Below are 17,298 nucleotides of genomic sequence, written 5' to 3' on the forward strand. Positions count from 1 at the left end.
ATGGATCCATTCATTGAAACTTGCCCTTCAAATTGATATTACTTTAAAAATAGTCAAGGATTATAGAGAAACATAAAAATGTTTTAAATCTTTCACACAATAAACATTTCCCATAAATTTAGGCAGAGAGTAAGCCAAGGAAAAAATACATATATAAAGTTGCTCATTTTAGTGTTATTTTAAACAATGTGCAGATATGTCCCTGGTCTGCCAGTGGGTAAGACACCATGCTCCCAATGCAGGGTGCCTGGTTTGATCCCTGGTCGGGAAACTAGATCCTGCATGCTTGCCACAATTAAGAGTTTGCATGCCACAACTAAGAGTTCACATACCAAAACTGAAGATCCCACATGCTGCAACTAAGCCCTGGTGCAACCAAAATAAATCAAATAAATAAATATTTAAAAAGAAATGTGCAGCAATTCATGTACAATTGACTGTTGAGCAACACGAAATTGAACTGCATGGGTCCACTTATACGATTTGTTTTTAATAGTAAATACTACAGTATTACATAATCCATGGTTGCTTGAATCCAAGGAGGCAGAACTGTGGATATGGAGGAACAATAGTTATGAAGGAACCACAGGTACATAAGGCCAACTATACATTATACATGGATTTTTGACTGTGCAAGGGTCAGCATCTCTAACCCCTACATTATTCAAGGGTTAACTGGAGTTGACTATAATATACATCCGGTATATAATATCAGTTATCCATTAAATTTGTAATTAGTAAGATTGTGTAGCAAATATGGAAAATCCTTACAAAGCTCAGTAATTGAAACAGATAAAATTGAAGTTTTTCTATGATCACAACTACATAAAAATGATGTTTGTGGATAAAGATCTAAGAGACCATGGAAAAACTGAAATTTGATTTATCAGAGCAATAAAGTGGAGGTGTAGTGTTTTCTTTTCCTTGCCTTTTTATTAAGCTGTTTCATTTTTTGTAAAGTAAAAATAAAAGTCATAAAACAGATCCCATTTTTGTCCCCAGATTGTTGTAAGAAATGAGGTGATAATGATTACTTATGAAAGACCTTTTATAATTGCTAAAATGTTATTCTGCAGTTTTAAACTGATTGCTTAATTGATTTAAAATTATTTAAACATAATTCCCAAGGTATTACCTGGAACATTGTATTTCTCAGTAGTCTCCAAACTAATGTTTTGTTTGAACATTGTAAAACAAAGCCAGAAAAATATTGGAAGAAATAATTGCCAAAATCATCCCAAATTTGATTAGAAGCATTAACCTGCACATCCAAGAACTTCAACAAACTACAAGTTGGATAAACATCCACACCTAGAGACATAATAGGCAAACTGCCAAAAGATGGAGAGAATCTTGAAAAAAGCAAGAGAAAAAATGATTATTTACATACAAAGAATCCTCAATAATATTTATAGCTGATTTCTGTTCAGAAACCATGGAGGCCAGAATGAAGTAAATAGTATGACATATTCAATGAGGTGTCCTTTCAGAAAAGACTGGCAGCCAATCACTCTATATCCCACAAAATTATCCTTCAAAAAATAAATAATAAATTTAGACATTCTCAGGTAAACAAAAACAGAAGTTTTGCTAGCAAATTTCCCTACCAGAAATACCCAATACATTTTGAAGTGTTTATTTAAAAGACGTGAAGTCATATAGAGTATGTCTCTGAACATGATGAAATTAAATTAGAAATAAGGAAACAAACAATATTTGGAAATTCACAAATATGTGGAAATTAAACAACACACTCCTAAATAACCAAGTGCCCTCTGAGGAAATCACAAAAGAAATTAGGAAATATTTTGAGATGCATAAAAAAGAAAACACAGCATATCAAAACATATGGTATGTAGCTAAAGCAATGCTTAGCAGGAAATTTATAGTTTCAAATCCTTTAAAATGAAGCAGAAATTAAGACATTGCAAGATAAGCCAGAACATAAAAAAATTGTTACCAGAAAATCTGTCTATGAAAATTATGAAAGAGAGTCTTTCAAGAAGAAAGTAAAGAAAAATAGACAGGAACTCAAATTCACATGAAAAAATAAAGTACACTGGTAAAGGTAACTACATAGCTAAATAGAAGAGGTATAAAATGATTTTTATTTATAACTCCATTCTTCTATGTTTTAAAAAAGACATTATCATTAAATTATAATCATAAAATTGTGTTAATGGGTTGCTTAAAAGGCTAATTTGCATGATGATAGCATAAAAGAAGGATGAAGGTTGGGCTTCCCTGGTGGCGCAGTGGTTGAGAGTCCGCCTGCCGATGCAGGGGACACGGGTTCGTGCACCAGTCCGGGAAGATCCCACATGCTGCGGAGCGGCTGGGCCCGTGAGCCATGGCCGCTGAGCCTGCACATCCGGAGCCTGTGCTCCGCAATGGGAGAGGCCACAACAGTGAGAGGCCCACGTACCGCAAAAAAAAAAAAAAAAAGAAGGATGAAGGTAATGGAAGTATATTACAGCAAAAATTTTTTCATAATATTGAAATAAAGTTAATTTAATAAAAATGATTATTTTAAGCTAAAAAGTTAACCAGGGTAAAGACTAAAAATAACTCAAAATATAGTAAAACGAGGGGGTGGGATGCACACTAGAAAATACCTACATAACACAAAAAAGAAGGCAGTAATGGAAGGATAGAGAAACAAAAAAGACATAAGACATATAGAACATAAACCATAGAATGACAGGTATAAAGCCAACACTGTCAGTAGTTACATGAAATGTGAATAAACTTAACACATTAATCTAAAGGCAGAAATTGGTAGAATGGATTTTTAAAAACCATACAACTGTATGATATCAAAGATACACATAGTTGAAAGTAAAAGGATGGGGGAAAGATATACCATGCATACCATGAAAACAGTAACTAAAAGAGCTGGAGTGACTACACTAATATCAAACAAAATAGAATTTAAGAAAAAAATTATTAATAAATATAGGAAAAATACATTTTGTAATGATAAGAGAAGCAATTTCATCCGGAAGATATAACAATCATAAGCATAGGTACAACTACCAACAGAGTCTCAACTTGCATGAAGTGAAAACTTACAGACTGAAGAAAGAAGTAGACAATTCAGTAACAGTAGTTACAGATTTCAGTATTCCACTTTCAATAATGGATACAACTAATCAGAGATTCATAAGGAAATTGAGGAGCTGATGAATATGATAAACCAGCTAGACCGAACACACATCTGTAGAATACCTGACACAACAAAAATAGAATACAAAATCTTTCCAAACACATATGAAATATTCTTAATGTTATACAACATGACAGACCATACAGATATGCTCAATAAATTTTAAATTGAAATGATAAAAGCACATTGTTCAATCATACTGGAATAATATTAGAAATCAACAGTAGAAGGGAATATGAGCACTGTACAAATATGAGAAAAGTTTAAAACATACTTCAAATAATCAATGAGTCAAAGAATCACTCACAAGGGAAATGAAAGTACTTTGAAAACAAAGCCACACGATACCAATCTTCTGGGATGAAGCTAAAGCAGTAGTCAGAGGCAAATTTATAGCTGGAAATACCTATATTAACAAAAAAAAATGTCAAGCCAACATCCTAATATCTTGCATTAAGAAACAAGTAAAAGAATAACAAACAAAAAGCAAGCAATAGAAAGATAATAATAAAGATTATAGTGGAGATAAGTAAAATAAAGAATAGAAAAATGATAGAGCAAATCAGCAAAACTAAAAGTTGAGTCCTTAAAAATATTAACAATATTGACAAAACTTTAGCCACACTGATCATAAAAACTAGAGGAGACACAACTTATCAAAATCAGAAATGAAAGAAGGAACATTACTATGAAACTTAAAAAATAAATATGAAGAAAATACTATGAACAATGGTAAGCCAACAAAATAGATAAATTAAGTGAATAAACAAATACCCAGAAACACAAAAACTACTGAACTAACAAAGAAAAATATAGAAAATCTGAATAAAGCTTTAAGTTAAGATATTCATTAAGTAATACAATATATATCCATACACAAAATCCTGGGCCCAGATTTCTTCAGTGTTGAATTCTATCAAATATTTAATTAATACAAATTAATCACAAACATTTACAAAAATAAAAAAAGGTGTTTTGTAACTTATGCTATCAGGCCAGTATTATCCTGATATTGAAAGCAAAACAAAAAATTACAAGAAAATTAGAGACCAATATCTCTTATTAAGATAGATGCAAAAATTATCAATAAAATACAAGCAAACTAAATAGAGCAGCATATAAATATGCCTGTACATTAATGCCATTAGTATTTATCCAAGGAGTGATAGGTTGATTCAATATATAAAAATAAATCAAAATAATATACCACATTAAGAGAAAAAAAGAGGAAGATTCACCTAATGATCTCAATAGAGAAAATAAAAAAACATTTTACATGATAAAAAGCACTCAGTCTTAGTAAACTAGGAACAGAAGGGAACTTCTTCATCTTGATAAACAATATATAGAATATTTTAAATGTCTAGAAATTGTGGAGTTAAAAAGTACAATAACTGAAGTAAAAAAAAACAAAACTCAGTAGGAGGCTTAATATTAGATTTGTCTGAGAGACAAACTAGCAAATTAAAGGCAGGTTAATTGAGATTATCCAGCTTGAGTAACAGAAAAAAGAAGAATGAAAAAACATGAACAGAGCCTTAGAGATCTGTGGGACACCATCAAAATTCTAGCATATACATATTAGGAGTTCCAGAAAGAGAGGAGTAGAAGAAAGAAATAAAAGAATATTTGATAAAATAATGGCCAAAATCTTCTCAAATTTATTGGTCTACACATACAAGAAGCTCAAAGAATTCTGATAGAATAAAATCAAAGAGACCCACAACTAGACATATAATAGTCAAACTACCAAAAGACAGAAGGAATCTTGAAAGCAGTCAGAGAGAAGTGATTCACCACATACAATGGATCCTCAAAAAGAATAATAGCTGATAGCTCATTGGAAACCATGGATACCAGGAGAGAGAGGAATGACATACTTAACTACTGAAAGAATAAAACCTCAGGAAATAATTTTATATATTATAAACCTATCCTTCAAAAATGAAGAATAAGAAGTTGACCATGATGGCAAAATAAAAGCCTCCTGAACCTTCTTCCTGCAGATACATTGAATATACAGCTACACACTAATTCTCTCTGAAAGAGATCCAGAAGCTAGCTGAGTGATTCCTACACATTGAGTGAATTAGAAAATACCCACACTGAAACACTGAAACTTTTATCATAAACTTCACTGCTACTACTGTATTGTATGATCAGCAGGGAATCTTTCACTCCCAGGTTCTCTCCGTAGGGCAAAGGATTTATACCACTTCAGCTTTTCAGAGTGCCACCCAAGTTCCTACCCAAGGCACCTAACTCTGAAATGCAGCTGGACTTGTGTCCATGAGATGAACAAGAATATAGCAAACAGAAGGAAGTACTTAATGTGCATGCAAACATTCGCCTTGGTGATCTCACTGAGGCTCAGTTCAGAGAGCAAGCAAAAATTCCTATCTCCCAGTTTCCCTGAAGGAGATTTATCTACATAGTTTAAAAGCAGCTACTTAAGGGTCAGGTTTCTAATTTAACATGCATCTAGGGACTGGCTTCAATCCTCCCTAAAGAATGTGGACTCTAGCAGACACCTCCCCTGACTTCTGACCCCAGCCCACTCTAGTAATAAAACCAATACACCAGTTTCTCCCTGGAAAGAACTTGTACACGTGTCTGGCACACACAGATTTTATGACTGCTGCACAAGGGATGGACAACTGGATAGCCTGGCTCCAATAGCCAATGGGGCTTACATTCACAAGTCCAATGGGATTGTAGGAAACAAAAAAATCAGTTCTTAATGGATGCAGGAGCATCCCTCCCCCACTCTGTCTCATACAACAGGGTCCAGCACAGAGGGAGAAAAGAAGTCCATCTCCATTTCTTCCCTGCAAAGGGATTAACTACATACTTTCACAGCTGTGACTTGAGGGCCCGGCTTTTAATCAGTCTTCATCTAGTTGCTGACTTTAATCCTCCACTTTGGGAAAATGATGGGTCTTTGCTCCTTGAATACTGGGAACTACTAAAAACAAAGTGGGTGGATTGGACAATCACAGAAGTTTGAGGGACAAAAGGGAGCTAGGGCTGGGCTGGTTGACAAGGCTTATCTCCTACAGGACACCTTTCTGTGATGACTGGGAGAGGTAGCCTTTTTATCTAATGTGCAAAAACAGAGTCAAGGAAGATGAAGAAGAATATGTTCCAAAAGAAACAACAAAATAAATCGCCAGAAAGAGATTTTAATGAAATTAAGATATATATTTTACTGGATAGAGAGTTCAAAATAACAGTCATAAAGGTGCTCACTGAGGTCAGGAGAGCAATGCATGAACAAAGAGAAAATTTCAAACACGAAATATAAACTATTAAAATGTACCAAATAGGAATCACAGAACTGAAGAATACAATAACTGAACTGACAAATTCAATAGAGGAATTCAAAAGAAGACTAGATAAAGCAGAAGAAAGAATCAGTGAACTAAAAAACAGGGCAGTGAAATTGATCTAAACAGAGGAGTAAAAAATTTTAAATAATGAAAAAGAGTGAAGATAGCTTAAAGGACTTGTAAGACACCATTGAACAGACCAATATATGTGTTATTGGTGTACCAGAAGGAGAAGAGAGAGAGAAGGGGGCAGAAAGCTTATTCAAAGAAGTAATGGCTGAAAACTTCTATAATGTAGGAGGAAGACAGATATCTGGATCCAAAAAAACAAAAAGAAGATAAGAAGATAAATCCTAAGAACCTAAGAAGATAAATCCAGAAACCCACAATGAGCAATATTAATTAAATTTTCAAAAGTTAAAAACAAGGGGAGAATCCTAAACATAGCAATAGAAAAGCAACGGTTATATTACACGGGAACCCCCATAACACTATCAGCAGATTTTTCAGTACAAATATTACAGGCCAGAAGGGAGTGGAATGATATATCAAAAGTGCTGGAAGAAAAAAATCCTGTGAACCAAGTGGGTTTTATCATATTAAAAGAGTCTTTCAACAATCAACACAATTGAGTTCTAGTATATTCCATCACCCCCAAAATAAAATCCATACTCATGTAGAGGCCCTCCTAATTTACCTCAGCCCTCAGCAAACACTAAACTGCTTTGTGTCTCTATGGATTTGCCTACTATGGACATTTCTTACCAATGTAATCATAAAATATGTGGCCTCTTGTACCTGCCTCCTTTCACATAGCATAATATTTTCAAGATTGATTAATGTTGTAGCCCATATCAGGACTCCAACTCATTTTATTGCTGAATAACATTCTATTTTATGGATATACCACATTTTGTTTATTCATTCATCAGCTGATTGAGATTTGGATTGTTTCCATCTTTTGACTATTAGGAATAATGCTGCTTTGAACATATATTTTTTTTCAATTTTCTTGGGTATATACCTAGGAATAGAATTTCTGTCATATGGTAAAACCCACTGAGTTATACTCTTTCCAAAGGTGATCTTAATCATATGTGAATTGTGTATCAATGAAAAATTGCCAAAAAATGTCAGCCGCCATTCATTTTATAAATTTATAAGCTGATTAAAAAAATTCATATGGCAGTACAAATGACCTTCCCAAAACAATTTTGAAAAGGGACAAAGTTAGAAGACTCACACTACCTGACTTCAAGATATTATAAAGCTATAGTAATGAAGAAAGTGTGCTATTTTTATTAGTGTGTGTGTGTTTATAATGAACATTTATAATGAAGGGGGTAGCAGAAATCTTTCGAAGTTGATAGATATGTTTATGGACTTGATAGTGGTGATGGTTTCATAGGTGTATACTTATCCTCAAACACTGAGTTTTATAGATTAAATATTGATATGTCAATCATACCTCAATTAAGAGGTTTAAGAAAAAATAAAGTGTGCTCTTGACATAAAGATAGATATCTAAAGAAATGGAACAGAAAAAGAGTAGACCCATCCATGTGGAAATTAGTTCTGCCAAAAGTGCTAAGACAATTTAATAAGGAAATAACAATCTTTTACAAAAAAGGTGCAGAGAAAACAGTAAGCTCATAGGCAAAATGCAAAATTCAGTGCCATATAAAAGGAACTTGAGGGCTTCCCTGGTGGCGCAGTGGTTGAGAATCTGCCTACCGCTGCAGGGGACACGGGTTCATGCCCCAGTCTGGGAGGATCCTGCATGCCGCAGAGTGGCTGGGCCTGTGAGCCATGGCTGCTGAGCCTGTGTGTCTGGAGGCTGTGCTCTGCAGTGGGAGAGGCCAAAGCAGTGAGAGGCCTGTGTACCGAAAATAAAAAAGGAACTTGAAATGGATCACAGACATAAATGTTAGCTAAAACTAAAAACTTCTAGAAAAAAAATAAAATCTTAGTTACCTTGAGAAAATAATTCTTAAATAAGAACAAAAACACAAAATATGAAAAAGGTCAATAAACTTGACTTTATAAAATTAAAAAAAACTTTTTTCTTCAGCAGACATACTAGGAAATGAAGAGGCAAGCCACAGAAAAGAATATATTTTAAAACTCTATACCTGATAAAGCACACATATCTAGAAAAAGAAATTTTATAACTGAAAGAGAATCCAAAAAAATGGGAGAAAGTTTGATCAAAGACTTCAGTAAGGATAGTCTACCAATAGTAAGTAACCATATAAAAATATGTTCTAAATCATTAGTCATTAAAGAAATTAAAATTAAAACCATAATAAGACACCTATTGGAATGGCTAAAATGAAAAAAAAGACTAACCATAGCAAGTTTGGCAAAAATGTGGATGAACTAGGACACTCATACATTGCCAATGGGAGTGCAAAATGGCACAGCCATTCTGGAAAACAGTTTGACAGTTTCTTTAAAAGCTAAACACACACATACTATATGACTCAGTCTTTTCACTATTGCACTTCTAGGTACTTATCTAAGAGAAATTAAAAGCATATGTCCTTTCCTTGTACACAAATGTCCATAGTAGACCTGTATGTGAGAGCTAAAAACTGGAAACATCAAAAGGTCCATTAGAGGTGAATGAATAAAATATTGTGACACATCCATACAATGGAACTCTACTCAAAAATAAAAAAAAAGAATGAACATTGTTGGACAATACAACATTAATGAAACTCAAGACAACTATTTAGAGTGAAAGAAGCCAGACAAAAAGAGTACACACTGTCATTCTATGTATAAAGCAAAGCTCTATAAAATGAAAACTAATATATACTGTCAGAAAGAAGATTAGCATTGTCCCAAGAATATGATTGGGATGACAGACAGTGGCAGGAGCAACAGGATAAAAACAGGTAAGTTGGGATTCCCTGGTTGCACAGTGGTTGATAGTCCGCCTGCCGATGCAGGGGATGCGGGTTCGTGCCCCGGTCCGGGAAGATCCCACATGCCGCGGAGCAGCTGGGCCCGTGAGCCATGGCCGCTGAACCTGCGCATCTGGAGGCTGTGCTCTGCAACAGGAGAGGCCAAAACAGTGAGAGGCCCACGTAATGCAAAAAAAAAAAAAAAAAAAAAACAGGTAAGTTTATGTAAAAGAATAAAATTAGAACATTTTTAACACCATCCACAAAAATAAACTCAAAATGGATTAAAGACCTAAATGTAAGACTGGATACTATAAAACACCTTGAGGAAAACATGGGCAGAACACTCTATGACATAAATTGCAGCAATACTTTTTGGATCCATCTTCTAGAGTAATGGAATAAAAACAAAAATAAACAAATGGAACATAATTAAACTTAAAAGATTTTGCACAGCAAAGGAAACCATAAACAAAACGAAAAGACAACCTACAGAATGGAAGAAAATATTTGCAAAGGAAGTGACCTACAAGGGATTAATCTCAAAAATATACAAACAGCTCAATATCAAAAAAACAAACAACCCAGTTAAAAAATAGAAAGATCTAAATTGACATTGCTCCAAAGAAGACATACAGATGGCCAAAATGCACATGAAAGGGTGCTAAATATCGCTAATTAGAGGAATGCAAATCAAAACTACAATGAGGTATCATGTCACACCAGTCAGAATGGCCATGATAAAGAGTCTACAAAATATAAATGCTGGAGACGGTGTGGAGAAAAGGGAACCCTACTACACTGTTTGTGGGACAATCATTATGGAGAAAAGTATGGAGGTTCCTTAATAAACTAAAAATAGAGCTACCACATGATCCTGCAATCCCACTCCTAGGCATATAACCAGAGAAAGCCATAATTTGAAAAGATACATTCACCCCAATGCTCATTGTATCACTATTTACATTAGTCAAGACATGGAAGCAACCTAAATATCTAACAGATAAAATGATAAAGAAGATGTGGCATATATATATATATATATAGATAGATAGATAGATAGATAGATAGATAGATATAGATATAGATAGATATACACACAAACACACAATAGAATATTAGTCAGCCAGAAAAAATAAAGAAATAATGCCAACTGAAGCAACATGGATGGACCTAGAGATTATCATACTAGGTGAAGTAAGTCAGAAAAGATGAATATCACATATCTCTTATATGTGGAATCTAAAAAAAATGATATAAATTAACTAATTTACAAAACAGAAACAGTCACAGACATAGAAATCAAACTTATGGCTACCAAAGGGGAAGGATGTGGGGAAGAGATAAATTAGGAGATTGGGATTAACATATATACACTACTATATGTAAAATAGGTAAACAACAAGAAGCTACTGTGTAGCACAGGGACCTATACTCAATATTTTGTAATAACCTGTATGGGAAAAGAATATATATATATATATATATAAAATAACCTGTATGGGAAAAGAATATATACATATATATATATATATATATATATATATATATATATACACACACACATATATGTATATATATAATCCAATCAATTTTTTCTTATATCTTTATTAGAGTATAATTGCTTTACAATGGTGTGTTAGTTTCTGCTTTATAACAAAGTGAATCTGTTATACATATACATATGTTCCCATATCTCGTCCCTCTTGCGTCTCCTTCCCTCCCACCCTCCCTATCCCACCCCGCCAGGCAGTCACAAAGCACCTAGCTGACCTCCCTGTGCTATGCGGCTGCTTCCCACTAGATATCTACCTTATGTTTGGTAGTGTATATATGTCTATGCCTCTCTCTCACTTTGTCACAGCTTACCCTTCCTCCCCCCATATCCTCAAGTCCATTCTCTAGTAGGCCTGTATCTTTATTCCTGTCTTAGCCCTAGGTTCTTCATGACATTTTTTTCTTAAATTCCATATATATGTGTTAGCATACGGTATTTGTCTTTTTCTTTCTGACTTACTTCACTCTGTATGACAGATTCTAGGTCTATCCACCTCATTACAAATAGCTCAATTTCATTTCTTTTTATGGCTGAGTAATATTCCATTGCATATATGTGCCACATCTTCTTTATCCATTCATCCGATGATGGGTACTTAGGTTGTTTCCATCTCTGGGCTATTGTAAATAGAGCTGCAATGAACATTTTGGTATGTGACTCTTTTTGAATTATGGTTTTCTCAGGGTATATGCTCAGTTGTGGGATTTCTGGGTCATATGGTAGTTCTATTTGTAGATTTTTAAGGAACCTCCATACTGTTCTCCATAGTGGCTGTACCTATTCACATTCCCACCAGCAGTGCAAGAGTGTTCCCTTTTCTCCACACCCTCTCCAGCATTTATTGTTTATAGATTTTTTGATCATGGCCATTCTGACTGGTGTGAGATGATATCTCACTGTAGTTTGGATTTGCATTTCTCTAATGATTAATGATGTTGAGCATTCTTTCATGTGTTTGTTGGCAGTCTGTATATCTTCTTCGGAGAAATGTCTATTTAGGTGTTCTGCCCATTTTTGAACTGGATTGTTTATTTTTTTATTATTGAGCTGCATGAGCTGCTTATAAATTTTGGAGATTAATCCTTTGACAGTTGCTTCATTTGCAAATATGTTCTCCCATTCTGAGGGTTGTCTTTTGGTCTCATTTATGGTTTTTTGCTATGAAAAAGTTTTGTAGTTTCATTAGGTCCCATTTGTTTATTTTTGTTTTTATTTCCATTTAACTAGGAAGTGATTCAAAGAGGATCTTGATGTCATTTATGTCACAGAGTGTTCTGCCTCTGTTTTCTTCTAAGAGTTTGATCGTTTCTGGCCTTACATTTAGGTCTTTAATCCAGTTTGAGCTTATTTTCGTGTATGGTGTTAGGGAGTGATCTAATCTCATACTCTTACATGTACCTGTCCAGCTTTCCCAGCACCACTTATTGAAGACACTGTCCTTTCTCCACTGTACATTCCTGCCTCCTTTACCAAAGATAAGGTGACCATATGAGAGTGGGTTTATCTCTGGGCTTTCTATCCTGTTCCATTGATCTATCTTTCTGATTTTGTGCCAGTACCATACTGTCTTGATTACTGTAGCTTTGTAGTATAGTATGAAGTCAGGGAGCCTGATTCCTCCAGGCCCGTTTTTCATTCTCAAGATTGCTTTGGTTATTCGGGGTCTTTTGTGTTTCCATACAAATTGTGAAATTTTTTGTTCTAGTCGTGTGAAAAATGCCAGTGGTAGTTTGATAGGGATTTCAACGAATCTGTAGATTGCTTTGGGTAGTAGAGTCATTTTCACAATGTTGATTCTTCCAATCCAAGAACATGGTATATCTCTCCATCTATTTGTATCATCTTTAATTTCTTTCATCAGTGTCTTACAATTTTCTGTATACAAGCCTTTTGTCTCCTTAGGTAGGTTTATTCCTAGATACTTTATTCTTTTTGCTGCAATGGTAAATGAGAGTGTTTTCTTGATTTCACTTTCATATTTCTCATCATTAGTGTATAGGATGCCAGAAATTTCTGTGCATTAATTTTGTATCCTGCTACCTTACCAAATTCATTGATTAGCTCTAGTAGTTTTCTGGTAGCATCTTTAGGATTCTCTATGTATAGTATCATGTTATCTGCAAACAGTGACAGCTTTACTTCTTCTTTTCTGATTTGGATTCCCTTTATTTCCTTTTCTTCTCTGATTGCTGTGGCTAAAACTTCCAAAAATACGTTGAATAAGAGTGAGAGTGGGCAACCTTGTCTTGTTCCTGATCTTAGTGGAAATGCTTTCAGTTTTTCACCATTGAGGACGATGTTGGCTGTGGGTTTGTCATATATGGCCTTTATTTTGTTGAGGAAAGTTCCCTCTATGCCTACTTTCTGCAGGGTTTTTATCATAAATGGGTGTTGAATTTTGTCAAAAGCTTTCTCTGCATCTATTGTGATGACCATATGGTTTTTCTCCTTCAGTGTGTTAATATGGTGTAGCACTTTGATTGGTTTGCATATACTGAAGAATCCTTGCATTCCTGGAATAAACCCCACTTGATCATGGTGTATGATCCTTTTAATATGCTGTTGGATTCAGTTTGCTAGTATTTTGTTGAGGATTTTTGCATCTATGTTCATCAGTGATATTGGCCTGCAGTATTCTTTCTTTGTGACATCCTTGTATGGTTTTGGTATCAAGGTGATGTTGGCCTCTTAGAATGAGTTTGGGAGTGTTCTGCCCTCTGCTATATTTTGGAAGAGTTTGAGGAGGATAGATGTTAGCTCTTCTCTAAATGTTTGATAGAATTCGCCTGTGAAGCCATCTGGTCCTGGGCTTTTGTCTGTTGGAAGATTTTTAATCTCAGTTTCAATTTCAGTGCTTGTGATTGGCGTGTTCATATTTACTATTTCTTCCTGATTCAGTCTTGGCATGTTGTGTATTTCTAAGAATTAGTCCATTTCTTCCAGCCTGTCTGTTTTATTGGCATTAGGTTGCTAGTAGTAAGCTCTCATGATCTTTTGTATTTCTGCAGTGTCAGATGTTACTTCTCCTTTTTCATTTATAAATCTATTGATTTGAGACTTCTCTCTTTTTTTCATGATGAATCTGGCTAATGGATTATCAATTTTGTTTATCTTCTCAAAGAACCAGCTTTCAGTTTTCTTGATCTTTGCTATCATTTCCTTCATTTCTTTTTCATTTATTTCTGATTTGATTTTTTTTTTTTTTTTTTTTTTTTGCGATATGCGGGCCTCTCACCTCTTTGGCCCCTTCTGTAGTGGAGCACCGGTTCTGGACACGCAGGCCCAGCGGCCACGCCTCATGGGCCCACCCACTCCACGGCACGTGGGATCATCCCAGACTGGAGCACGAACCCGCGTCCCCTGCATCAACAGGCAGACTTTCATCCACTGCGCCACCAGGGAAGACCTCTGATCTGATTTTTATGATTTCGTTCGTTCTGCTAACATTGGGGTTTTTTTTGGTTGTTGTTTTTCTTTCTCTAATTGCTTTAGGTGTAAGTTTAGGTTGTTTTTTCGAGATGTTTCCTGTTTCTTAAGGTAGGATTGTATTGCTATAAACTTCCTTCCTAGAATTGCTTTTGTTGCATACCATAGGTTTTGGATCGTCATGTCTCCATTGTCATTTGTTTCTAGGTATTTTTTTTTAATTTCCTCTTTGATTTCTTCAGTGATCACGTAGTCATTAAGTAGTGCATTTTTGAGCCTCCATGTGTTTGTATTTTTTACAGATCTTCTCCTGTAATTGAAATCTAGTCTCATAGTGTTGTGGTCGGAAAAGATACTTGATACAATGTCAATTTTCTTAAATATCCCAAGGCTTGATTTGTGACCCAAGATATGATCTATCCTGGAGAATGTTCCATGAGCACTTGAGAAAAATGTCTATTCTGTTGTTTTGGGATGGAATGTCCTATAAATATCAGTTAAGTCCATCTTGTTTAATGTATCATGTAAAGCTTGTGTTTCCTTTTTTCTTTTCATTTTGGATGATATATCTATTGGTGAAAGTGGGGTGTTAAAGTCCCCTACTAGGAATGTGTTACTGTCGACTTCCCCTTTTATGGCTGTTAGTATTTGCCTTATGTGTTGAAGTGCTCCTATGTTGGGGTCATAAATATTTACAATTTTTATATCTTCTTCTTGGATCAATCCCTTGATTATTATGTAGTGTCCTTCTTTGTCTGTTCTAATAGTCTTTATTTTAAAGTCTATTTTGTCTGATATGAGAATTTCTACTCCAGCTTTCTTTTGGTTTCCGTTTGCATGGAATATCTTTTTCCATCCCCTTACTTTCAATCTGTATGTGTCTCTAGGTCTGAAGTGGGTCTCTTGTAGACAGCATATATATGGGTCTTGTTTTTGTATCCATTCAGCCAATCTGTGCCTTTTGGTGGGAGAATTTAGTCCATTTACAAGTAAGGTAATTATCGATATTTATGTTACTATTCCCATTTTCTTAATTGTTTTGTGTTCGTTATTATAGGTCTTTTCCTTCTCTTGTGTTTCTTGCCTAAAGAAGTTCCTTTAGCATTTGTTTTAAAGCTGGTTTGGTGGTGATGAACTCTCTCAGCTTTTGCTTGTCTATAAAGGTTTTAATTTCTCCGTCAAATCGGAATGAACTCCTTGCTGGCTAGAGTAGTCTTGGTTGCAGGTTTTTCTCCTTCCTCATTTTAAATTTGTCCTGCCAGTCCCTTCTGACTTGCAGAGTTTCTGCTGAAAGATCAGTGGTTAACCTTATGGAGATTCCCTTGTGTGTTATTTGTTGTTTTTCCCTTGCTGCTTTTAATATGTTTTCTTTGTATTTAATTTTTGACAGTTTTATTAATATGTGTCTTCGCGTATTTCTCCTTGTATTTATCCTGTATGGGACTCTCTGTGCTTCCTGCACTTTTTAACTATTTCCTTTCCCATATTAAGGAAGTTTTCAACTATAATATCTTCAAATACTTTCTCAGTCCCTTTGTCTTTCTCTTCCTCTTCTGGAACCCCCTATAATGCGAATGTTGGTGTGTTTAATGTTGCCCCAGAGTTCTCTCAGACTGTCGTCAGTTCTTTTCATTCTTTTTTCTTTATTCTTCTCTGCAGTAGTTATTTCCACTCTTTTATCTTCCAGGTGACTTATCCATTCTTCTGCTTCAGTTATTCTTCTATGGATCCCATCTAGAGTATTTTAAATTTCATTTATTGTGTTGTTCATCATTACTTTTTTCATATTTCGTTCTTTTAGGTCCTTGTTAAATGTTTCTTGCATTTTGTCTATTGTATTTCCAAGATTTTGGATCATCTTTACTGTCATTATTCTGAATTCTTTTTCAGGTAGACTGCCTATTTCCTCTTCATTTTTTAGGTCTGATGGATTTTTATCTTGCTTCTTCAACTGCTTTGGGTTTTTCTGTCTTCTCATTTTGTTTATCTTACTGTGTTTAGAGTATCCTTTTTGCAGGCTGCAGGTTCGTAGTTCCTGTTGTTTTTGGTGTCTGTCCCCAGTGGCTAAAGTTGGTTCAGTGGGCTCTGTAGGTTTCCTGGTGGAGGGGACTAGTGCCTGTGTTCTGGTGGATGAGGCTGGATCTTGCCTTTCTGGTGGGTAAGTCCACGTCTGTTGGTGTGTATAGGGGTGTCTGTGGACTTATTATGATATTAGGCAGCCCCTCTGCTAATGGGTGGGGTTGTGTTCCTGTCTTGCTAGTTGTTTGTCATAGGTTGTCCAGCACTGTATCTTGCTGGTCGTTGAGTGAAGCTGGCTGCTAGTGTTGAGATGGAGATCTCTGGGAAATTTTTGCCATTTGATATTATGTGGAGTTGGGAGGTCTCTTGTGGACCAGTGTCCTGAAGTTGGCTCTCCCACCTCAGAGGCAGAGCACTGACTCCTGGCTACAGCACCATGAGCCTTTCATTCACATGGCTCAGAATAAAAGTGAGATAAAGTAGAAAGGAAGAATTAGTAGAAATAGAAATAAGGAAAGAAGAAAGAAAGAAGGAAAGAAAGAAAGGAAGGAGGGAGGGAGGGAAGGAGGGTAGGAGGAAGGAAGGAAGGAAGGAGGGAAAGAAGGAAAGAAGGAAAGAAAGAGAGGAAGGAAGAAAGAAAGAAAGAACATAAAGTAAAATAAAATAAACTATGATAAAATAAAATAAAGTTATTAAAATAAAAAATAATTATTAAAAAAATTTAAAAATATGGACAGATAGAACCCTAGGACAAATGGTGGAAGCAAAGCTATACAGACAAAATCTCACACAGAAACATACACATACACACTCACAAAAAGAGGAAAAGTGGAAAAAGTCATAAATCTTGCTCTCAACGTCTACCTCCTCAATTTGGGATTATTTGTTGTC

This window comes from Leucopleurus acutus (assembly GCF_964270905.1).
Source record: "Leucopleurus acutus genome assembly, chromosome: X".
In the NCBI taxonomy this organism is placed as follows: Eukaryota; Metazoa; Chordata; class Mammalia; order Artiodactyla; family Delphinidae; genus Leucopleurus; species Leucopleurus acutus.